This window comes from Schistocerca nitens, chromosome 8 (genome assembly GCF_023898315.1).
Source record: "Schistocerca nitens isolate TAMUIC-IGC-003100 chromosome 8, iqSchNite1.1, whole genome shotgun sequence".
In the NCBI taxonomy this organism is placed as follows: Eukaryota; Metazoa; Arthropoda; class Insecta; order Orthoptera; family Acrididae; genus Schistocerca; species Schistocerca nitens.
The window spans coordinates 166,067,317-166,078,792 of NC_064621.1; the positions used below are offsets into that span (position 1 = coordinate 166,067,317).

General features: G+C 43.8%; 1 pseudogene; it reads left to right on the plus strand.

Moving 5' to 3' along the window:
- The first annotated feature begins 10,821 nt into the window (after window positions 1–10,821).
- On the plus strand, window positions 10,822–10,938 carry LOC126199889 (5S ribosomal RNA; annotated as a pseudogene).
- The last annotated feature ends 538 nt before the right edge of the window (window positions 10,939–11,476 follow it).

The window sequence follows — 11,476 nt, forward strand, 5'->3', positions numbered from 1 at the left end:
TCTATTCATTCTATTAAACTACTCTTCTAAGTTATTTGATGTCTCTGACAGAAATACGTCAGCGTCAGACCTCAAAGTTTTATTTCTTCTCCCTGAAGTTTAATTACTAGTCCAAATTTCTCTTATTCAGTGGACAGACTGAATACCATCGGGGACAGGATAGAACCCTGTCTCACTCCCCTCTCAACCATTGCTTCTCTTTCATGCCACTCGACTCTTGTAACTGCTATCTGGTTTCTGTACAACATGGCCCTCCATATCCACTTCCGTCTGTAGACTGAGGATGACACGGGGGCCGGTAGGTACCGTTGGGCCCTCATGACCTGTTCTCGAGATTTTTTTTTTCTGTACAAGTAGTAAGTAGCAAGTAGCATTTCGGTCCCGGTACATTACCGCTGCTACTTCAGAATTTCAAAGAGAGTACTCCAGTCAACATTCTCAGAAGCTTTCTCTGAGTCTACAAACGCTATAAATGTTGGTTTGCATACACATAACCTACACTCCAAACTAAGTCGTCGAGTCAGTATCGCTTCGGATGTTCCTACGTTTCTCCGAAATCAAAACTGATCTTCCGCGAGGTTGACTTCTGCCGGTTTTTCCATTCTTCTGTAAAGAATACATGTTTGTACATAGCAGCCACGTAGGGCGTGTATTGTAGTGTATTAAATCGGGGACCCAGAAACGATGGAAAGGCTTCGTCCCGCCTTAGCCCTCAGTGCTTCATAGCCCCACAAGAGGTTACAGCTGTCCACCCACCCCATCGCCTCCCCACACCGAAACCCGGGTTATTGTGCGGTGCGGCCCCCAGTGGATCAACCAATTCCCCCCCCCCTCCCCCCTCTCCCGGAGAGTCTCATACGAAAGGAGAGTAACCCCAAATGTTTTCGTGGTAGAATAATTATGGTGTACGCGTACGTGGAAATGGTGTTACGCAACAATCGCCGATCAGTGTAACTGAGGTGGAGTAGGGGGAACCATCTCGTTTTCGCAGAGGTAGATGGAAAACCGCGATAAAAACCATCCACCGGCTGGCCGGTACACCGGATCATTGACACAAATCCGCCAAGCGGCTTCATGGCGGGGACCGGCACGCCTTCGGCTTGGAAAGCAGCGCGTTAGGCTGCGCGGCTAGCCGGGCAGGCTTTGCAACCATGCCTTGTGAAACTGACTGTTCGCTCATTTTTGACCCCATGTTTTCTTCGGAGTTGCCATTAAATTCCTTTTGAAGTCCGAGGGCGTTTCACGTTCCTCATACGTCTTCCACACCATATGGAAGAATTATAACATGGCTGGCTCTCCCAAAGCTATCAATTGTTCCGACAGAAGCCTAACAACATAAATTCAACATGCAGTCCACAAACTACGAAAAACACACAAAACCTAAAAACCATACCATTCAGAGACACAGAATTAAGAACATAAAACTAATCTAAACAAAAAGCAACATACTTACTTACAATCTTCCTGAACAAATATTAAAAAAATATATTAAACGAAACAACCCTGAGACTAATTTTCCGAACAAACAACAATCCAAAAACGAAACTACGATCTAAAAAACCATGATTTCTGTCAGCCAAGGCAAAAAGTCGTACAAGGACTACACAGAATTCTATACAGGTCAAATAGGAGAAAATTTTAGCTTTAGCTTCAAAGAACACACAACAAATAGCGATATCTATCAATCAAGCTTTTTCCTGTGTCTCAAAAACCAAAACCACAATGCAGAACGTATCGAAAATGCATTACAAGCTCTGTACAGACTACTTAAGAAAATTATGGTAACGATAGTTTTAATGAACAAATCGATATGAAACATAAAAATTGTCTAGAAAATTTAATTGGCATTTTGGAATATGAGAACGAATAAATCATATTAAACAGAAAACAAAAGATGAGCGTAGATATAAATAATAAAAAATTATAGTAGCTTTGAAACGCAACTAGTATCATATATTAGCAAAGATTGTACTGTTAACATGAAGCTGTCAGAAGGTGTCAAAAGTATTTCATGAAAATATATTAAAGAAACAAAACTTGCATTATTCTAACGATCTAGCAACAAGCGGACAGTAGACAGTTTACTCACTGATGCATAATGGGCATCCATTCTAACCAGATAAAAGCATGTATGCAAATTGATTTGCTTGCAGTACCAGTCCTTTTACGAACTTAAGTAGACTCACAAAATGTAACAGTGACATGTTTTCTTGATAAAGGTGTTATAGCCGAAACAAGGCTGTAGTAAAGAAGGAACATTACATATAAAACATTAACAGCTTACCTGTAATTATTCATTTTCAAATGTCGTATGACGTATTTTATGCTGCAGGCCGGGTCGAAAAGAAGTTGTATTTGTTTGTCAAAGGGCTTTCGGGTTAGTGACCCATCGTCAGACAAGCGAACCGACAGTCCACACGACATCAACGAGAGTTCCTAGCTGTACATTATTATTTCCAAAGACATCTGATTATTTACATGAAAAACTCAAAATATCATGTCTACTACTTTGGAAATCTCATTTCGCAAATTACTTTCGTCACCATCTCCTGGCTTGTTTCGTTTACACTACAGTGCCTTTGTTTTGTTTACTTTCATCTCTTTCTACTATTTCTCTCTCGTTGTTCCAAACACCTTCTTCCTAATTTCGGGATATCGCCTTTGATATGACGATGGCAGACCTCCTGTGCAAACATGTCGTATCTAAGCTTGCGCTTCGTGACCAAAGACTACATCAATGTGACATTAAACACTAATTTCATTTCATTTTATCAATGACATCTTACTGATTCGATACGGCCGAATTTTGATGTCCTACACAAAATCTACGGAATATTGAACCTTCGTAGCATGACTCTGGCTAGTTCCTGTAATTTCAGTCCTATTAGTTCCACTCGGGTGAGGAAAGGGTTTCCATTTATTCATCAATCATCTGCGTCGTGTACTGTGATAGCACACAAGAAGAGTTTGCAACAGTTGATGCCGAATGTAACCTGGACGTCCGAATGTAGCAGGAACAGCGCTGCGCGCCAACCAATCACTCTGTCCGCGAGAATCTCGCTCCCTGGGGCTCCAGCGCCACCAGAAATACAGAGATCCTTTAAGTAACCGTGCACGAGCAGAACTTGTCAGATGAAAGTTACGAGTTAGTCCGAGTCTTGCTAGGGAGTTCTGCAGACCGTTTGTCGTGTCATCAAGTCTTCAACTCGTCGAGCGAGATAGGAGCCGTGGCCGATAGATAGATAGATAGATATATAGATAGATAGATAGATATATAGTAGTTAGTCTTCAGTAGACACGAACAGTGAATAGAATTATCGTCTGTGGACAGAGACCGGTTGCCAAAAGATTTATCTGAATACTGTTAGGTCTATTCTGTTCTTAGACTAGTACATCAAGATAGATTAGTTTTTTTTACTTTAGTTCAGAGAACATAATTTAGTTTGTGATCATGGAACTGTAGTAAACGCAGGACAGATAGACTAAACTTACATTCTGCAATTGCTCTAACCGACATTACCAAAGTTGAGTAACATATTTTACTATTCACTATACTATGTTACTTTCATTGAGTGTGTGCTGCCCTAGACCCCAAGCATACGTCGTACCGGGATGCCTGTATTAGTCGGCTTCAGCGGCAGGGAGATTTTAATCGAAGTGAACGCCACTAGCCCACAACAGATTGATTTAACACAACTGAAGCTACACAGGTTTTTATTGTGAAATACTTACTTTCCCAATATAGTGAAGGTGATAATGGGTATGGGTTCTACATTTTCAAATACAGGGGGCGTCTACATCTACATCTACATCTACATTCATACTCCGCAAGCCACCCAACGGTGTGTGGCGGAGGGCACTTTACGTGCCACTGTCATTACCTCCCTTTCCTGTTCCAGTCGCGTATGGTTCGCGGGAAGAACGACTGTCTGAAAGCCTCCGTGCGCGCTCTAATCTCTCTAATTTTACATTCGTGATCTCCTCTGGAGGTATAAGGAGGGGGAAGCAATATACTCGATACCTCATCCAGAAACGCACCCTCTCGAAACCTGGCGAGCAAGCTACACCGCGATGCAGAGCGCCTCTCTTGCAGAGTCTGCCACTTGAGTTTATTAAACATCTCCGTAACGCTATCACGGTTACCAAGTAACCCTGTGACGAAACGCGCCGCTCTTCTTTGGATCTTCTCTATCTCCTCCGTCAACCCGATCTGGTACGGATCCCACACTGATGAGCAATACTCAAGTATAGGTCGAACGAGTGTGTTGTAAGCCACCTCCTTTGTTGCTGGACTACATTTTCTAAGCACTCTCCCAATGAATCTCAACCTGGTACCCGCCTTACCAACAATTAATTTTATATGATCATTCCACTTCAAATCGTTCCGCACGCATACTCCCAGATATTTTACAGAAGTAACTGCTACCAGTGTTTGTTCCGCTATCATATAATCATACAATAAAGGATCCTTCTTTCTATGTATTCGCAATACATTACATTTGTCTATGTTAAGGGACAGTTGCCACTCCCTGCACCAAGTGCCTATCCGCTGCAGATCTTCCTGCATTTCGCTACAATTTTCTAATGCTGCAACTTCTCTGTATACTACAGCATCATCCGCGAAAAGCCGCATGGAACTTCCGACACTATCTACTAGGTCATTTATATATATTGTGAAAAGCAATGGTCCCATAACACTCCCCTGTGGCACGCCAGAGGTTACCTTAACGTCTGTAGACGTCTCTCCATTGATAACAACATGCTGTGTTCTGTTTGCTAAAAAATCTTCAATCCAGCCACACAGCTGGTCTGATATTCCGTAGGCTCTTACTTTGTTTATCAGGCGACAGTGCGGAACTGTATCGAACGCCTTCCGGAAGTCAAGAAAAATAGCATCTACCTGGGAGCCTGTATCTAATATTTTCTGGGTCTCATGAACAAATAACGCGAGTTGGGTCTCACACGATCGCTGTTTCCGGAATCCATGTTGATTCCTACATAGTAGATTCTGGGTTTCCAAAAACGACATGATACTCGAGCAAAAAACATGTTCTAAAATTCTACAACAGATCGACGTCAGAGAGATATAGGTCTATAGTTTTGCGCATCTGCTCGACGACCCTTCTTGAAGACTGGGACTACCTGTGCTCTTTTCCAATCATTTGGAACCCTCTGTTCCTCTAGAGACTTGCGGTACACGGCTGTTATACAGTGGCTCGATTTTGCACAACGTTGGTAAAGGATGGTTGCTAGTTGGTGATTTTATGTATATGGAATATATTTAGAACTTTGTAGAAATGATAGACGGTATCAGCAAATGTTAATTGTGGGGTTGAAGTGGATGTGTGACAGATGCAATGTAATGGGTACTTAGCAACATTAAATGAGTATGCTATAGGATACTTTCGGTCCAGCAAATAAGTAGGAACGGGGTAGATAGGAGGGAACATCCGATCGGTGAATGATAGTGAAGATTGTTATATTTGTTATGGGGAAAGGGGGGGGGGAGGGCGAAGGGTATGTGTTTACCTTACTTAGTGTAACTCTGTTGTTTCGTATGGTTTTGTATTTAGGGGCAACTTCGTGCACCCAACAAGAAAACTTTTCGCACAGAAAAGGAAGGTCAGGCAGATATGCGCTGTAAGTTAGCGAAGTACTGCTGCGTTTTAGCTTCGCCCTTCCCCTACGTATATTCCATTACGGAATTTATTGTGACGTTATTCATCCAAGAGGAACTGCAACACCAGACAGAAAAGCGGTGAACACTTGGATAAAACTTCCCTAAGCACTGGACAGAGATGTGTGCGCTGCTCAGCGTGTTTAATTTACAACAGGCTATCAGTAGCCGGCCTTTATGGCCGAGCGGTGCTAGGCGCTTCAGTCTGGAACCGCGCTGCTACTACGGTCGCCGGTTCGAATCCTGCCTGGGGCATGGATGTATGTGAAGTCCTTAGGTAAGTTAGGTTTTAGTTCTAAGTCTAGGGGACTGATGACCTCAGATGTTAAGTTCCATAGTACTTAGAGCTATTTTGAGACTTTCAGCAGAGAGATTGCCCTCTAGTATTGAAATCCAAATTAAAAGGTTTCCTTGTCACATCCCTTCCCTTTCGCATAGAGGATTCCCGCACTAGTTCAACACTTTTCCCTGTAATCTGATATTTGTTTGTATTTTCTGTCACATTATTTTCGTGTTTTACTATTTTATTAATTATTTTGTCATTTTTCTAATCAGCATTTTTTAAACTATTTGCTACCACGCATGGGTCCACAGAACCTGTTAATTAAATATTTTTTTCCAATGTTTTGGAGACGCTCAGCGGTGTTTGCGATTGAGTGAACTCTGACCGCAGGACGGTACGTCCTGAACGTCCAGCATCCTCACGTGACAATATCGTGGTCCAATTTTGTAAAAAGACGATACTCGTCCTCACATGCTGCGTGTCTCTCTGAAGTGCCTGCATGATTTTAACATGTTCCTGTATCTAACAAGACCACACATGCGTGATCGTGGGACCAGCTCGGACATCAACACAGTCCCAGTGCTTCTACGGTACCAAGCAACTGTTACAATAGTTGTGGGCCAGTTTGCCCCGGGAGAGGGTAGCAGAGGATACAACGGCTTTGTGACGCCCTTGCCAAAATAATCGGCGTATGCATCCAGGCCAGAGGGGTTGCAACGTCGTACTGGTAAGTAGGCAGATCCTGCCAAGTTCTTTGTAAATGAGACTCTGTTTTATAATCACTGTCAACATGATTCATTGTCTCAAACGGTGATGTTTCATTTCGCTTCGAATTCCCCTTCTTGTTTGGAATTTTTTTTTTGTCAGATGATGAATATTACCTGCACATAGGTCTGTAAACGCCATTTTCCTTGTTAGAATTCATTTTCTGCAATTGTTCATAGTACAGGAATCAACGGAAACACGCTGGAAGCCGCGGTTCTAGGGGCTTCATTCTGGAACCTCGCGACCGCTACGGTCGCAGGTTTGAATCCTGCCTCGGGCATGGATGTGTGTGATGTCCTTAGGTTAGTTAGGTTTAAGTAATTATAGGTTCTAGGGGACTGATGACCTCAGAAGTTAAGTCCCATAGTGCACAGAGCCATTTGAACCATCTGAAACACGCTGGAAAATAAGTGGCAGCACACCTATGAAACATTGCAAAAAAAAAGAAAGACGCTACATGTTTTAGTCCCTCATCCGATTGAATCCTGGACGCGGTAAGGTGTTCTTACAATATTTTTAATGGTTTCCCAGCCTTGCAAAACATAGGCAAGAAGTCTCTTTGTATACTGTACGAAGGTTTGTTATGTACTAGATTTCACATTATTCACCTCTTGCTACCTATGTGACATTGAATCTCTTGTTTCTGTTAGCATTATCACTTAAAACAGATCCATACTTCGTCGTAGGCTATTGATGAAGCCAAATCCGGTAAAGTACGAGGCCTGTTCAGAAAGTAAGCTCCGATTGATTGCCAAATTGAAACCACAGTGAACATCAGAAATGTTTTACTTGTAACAATTAGCTACACCTTTCAGCTACTTCTCTACGTAGTCGCCGTTCTGACTTAGACTTTTGTCATAGCGTTGTACCAACTTTTCAATAGCCTCATCATAGAAGGCAGCCACCAGTGCTTTCCACCAATTCTCCACGCTGGCCTACACCTCATTGTCTGTGTCAAAATGTTGTCTTCAAAGACAGCGTTTCATGTGACCAGAGATGAAACTCAGGGGGAGACAATTGCGGACTGTATTGTGGGTAATCTCACATTTTCATTTGAAAACGATGCAGGAGCATCTTCATTGCCCCTGCAGAATGCGGCTGAGAATTGTCTTGAAGAAGAAACAGCACGACAGTTATGTAATGTTAGCTGCATAGCTTCAGGCGAAATTTCTCACCAGGCCCTCGTACTTGGCGGCAGACACTATTTTCTAGACATCTTTACGCACTCACTGCGAGCTCAGAAATGAGAAGAGCGACGTGATTCTAACTGGCGTTATACTAGACACACTACCCAACACATCTGTGCAAAGCTTTATCGGATTTTCATAGTCGTTTCCATTTCGCGACCGATCGGAGCTTACTTTCTGACCGCCCCTCGTATAATATTTTCTTAACTATCATTCGTCACGTTGGCTCTGCGTGACGTAGTACGTATTCCTAACAAACAGACATCAAAGCTAATTTTAAGAGAAAATCTGCTTGATAACGTGATCCACCAGAGAGGGGAGGATTCACGTCAGCACAGATGCAGTGATTCTGAAAATTTTCACACTGAGCACACGGAGTACGTCTCAAAACTGTGGCTTACGGGCTAGTTCAGAAGTACTAAAACTAAAAAACTATATGCTCCTCCCGAACAGGCCATGAAGGCCCAAAGGTACCGACCAGCCGCCGTGTCATCCTCAGCCCACATGCGTCACTGGATGCGAATATGGAGGGGCATGTGGTCGGCATACTGCTCTCCCGGCTGTGCAGTTTCCAAGATCGGTGCCGCTACTTCTCAGTCAAGTAGCTCCTCAGTTTGCCTCACAAGGGCTGACTGCACCCCGCTTGCCAGCTGCGCTCGGCAGACCGGATGGTCAGCCATCCAATTGCTAGTCCAGCCCGACAGCGCTTAACTTCGGTGATCTTACATGAACCAGTATTACTACTGCGGAAAGGCCGTTGGAAGTTCAGAAGTGCAGGTAGGCATATTTTTACTCTTGAGTAAGTGGGATAAGGCGGCTGTTACTGGAATGTTAAAGTCATGATGTGCGAAACGGCTCGTAATATGAACGCGAAGCAGTAGCCTTGGATTATTTGTAGTATATAATTTCTACGGTCACTAATAAAATCAGAAACACTTCCTCACGAATGTTGTGTTTGACGCCTACTTGGATGTATTCAGTATCAACGGGAAGATACTAAGGGACAGATCTCGATTCTGTTAGCGGTAACAAAAACATGGTAAGCTGTTCTTCGTTTTATGAAACTACCTGTACCTGACTGACATAATCGTAAATGGGAAATAGGCATGCGATATGAGTGTGAATATTATAATAAGTGGTTTGTGAGAAATTTCTGGTACATTCCTTAATATAAACATTTTCCATCTCGAAATGGAAAACGAGGCATGATGAAGTTAGTTTGATTTTTCACGCCACGCAGACCGCCTATACAAACATTTGCAGCACACCTGGCAACTGAATTCAGTGTTGCAAACACGATCGTAACATTTTAATGACCAACACACTGCACTAGAGTTTCTACACAGATGCGCCAGAGAAAATGATATAGGTATCCTTATTCAGATACCGAGATATGTAAACAGGCAGAATACGGCGCTGCGATCGGCAGCGCCTACATAAGACAACAAGGGTCTGGAGCAGTTGTTAGAGCGGTTACTGCTGCTACAATGGCAGGCAGATCTCCGACGTCGCAGCGGCCGGAAGAAGATCCTGCAAGAAAGGGGCCAACGAACACTGAAGAGAATCGTTCAATGTAACAGAAGTGCAACCTCTCCTCAAATTGGTGCAGATTTTAATACTGGACCATCAATAAGTGTCGACATGCAAACAATTCAACGAGACATCACCGACGTTAGCTTTCGGAGCCGAAGGCCCACTCGTGTACCCTTGATGACTGTACGATACAAAGCTCTACGCCTCGCCTAGGCCCGTCAACCCCGAGATTGGATTGTTGATGACTGGAAACATGTTGCCGGATCGGACGAATCTCGTTTCAAATTGTATCGAGCAGATGGACGTTCACGAGTATGGAGACAACGTCATGAATACATGTACCCTGCATGTCAACAGGGGATTTTCAAGCTGGTGGAGGCTATGTAACGGTGTGGGGCGTGTACAGTTGGTGTGATGCGGGACCCCTGATACTTCTAGATGCGACACTGACAGGTGACGTACATGATCATCCTGTCCTATCACCTGCATCCATTCATGTCCATTGTGCATTCCGACGGATTTGGGCAATTCCAGCAGCGTTATGCGACACACCACACGTGCAGAATTGCTACAGAGTGGCTCCAGGAAAACTCTTCTGAGTTTAAACACTTCCGCTGGCCACCAAACTCCCCAGACATGCACATTACTGAGCATGTCTGGGATGCCGTGCAACGCGCTGTTCAGGAGAGATCTCCACCCCCTCGTACTCTTACTGATTTAAGGACAGCGCTGTAGGATTTATGGTGTCAATTTCCGATGTTCGAGATCTGTCTCCTATTATTAGTAAAAACGCTATTCCTAACTGAAAGTGCAGTTATGATAACAACTACAATATTTTCAGTAATGTCTCCGTGAAATTTTCATCATCAAAAATCTCACGTATGTGAATAGACGAATTAGCTACTTAGTGCTGGAAGGAATAAAACTTCGTCTGTGTAGAGTGATTCATAGATGTCGTAAATATTGCGCACGTGTCCATGTTATTTTGTGACTTACGGAAACTGAAGAGGTGTTTGCAGTGAAATACTTTACAAATACAAGATGGAAGGAGGAGAAAGTAATCAGTACATAGAATGATCCAATTTATCCAATACATTTCTGAGTAAGGCCCACGATCCAAATGTGGTAACGATAGTTACCATGCGTAGGTGCACGCTCTGAGGTTAGCACTACGAGAGCGGACGAACTACGCCGACCACAGAGCCCTCTAGCCGACGCTGTGGAGCTCAACGAGCGTCGTTCTACTTTCTGTCCAGTTCATCAAGAGCAGACGGCCAGAAACTTCGCTTCAGCTTAGTTTGCTGTTGAGACTGTGTACCAGTTACTACGGGTCTACGACGTCGCACCTACGTTTTCATCACCTAAAGTTATGTAACGGCAACGGCCTTGCCGCAGTGGATACACCGGTTCCCGTCAGATCACCGAAGTTAAGCGCTGTCGGGCGTGGCCGGCACTTGTATGGGTGACCATCCAGTCGCCATGCGCTGTTGCCATTTTTCGGGGTGCACTCAGCCTCGTGATGCCAACTGAGGAGCTACTCAACCGAATAGTAGCGGCTCCGGTCAAAGAAAACCATCATAACGACCGGGAGAGCGGTGTGTTGACCATACGCCCCTCCTATCCGCATCCTCAACTGAGGATGACACGGCGGTCGGAAGGTCCCGATGGGCCACTTGTGGCCTGAAGAGGGAGTGCTTTTTTTTTTTAAAGTTATGTAATATGTTTGCACTAGTAAAGGTGTTTTAACTGTATGTGCAGTACCGAATTGCTTTACCTCACCTGCTCCTACTTGCTTTCTTCATTCGGCTTATGTTACAAATAAGGTGGGGTACAAAACCAAGCTCCTGTGGTTTCGCTTGATGGCGTAAAACATCTTGTCGGAAGTCTCGATCGCTTTACCTAATTATTTCTCCGCTAGTGGAATGAATGCCAGATGGGTTTCATTTTGAACGATGTGCAAGCTTTTAAACAGTATAATACAACTTTGTGTGAAGTAGCTATAGCTTTTAAAAGGAGGAAAACACATTCCCG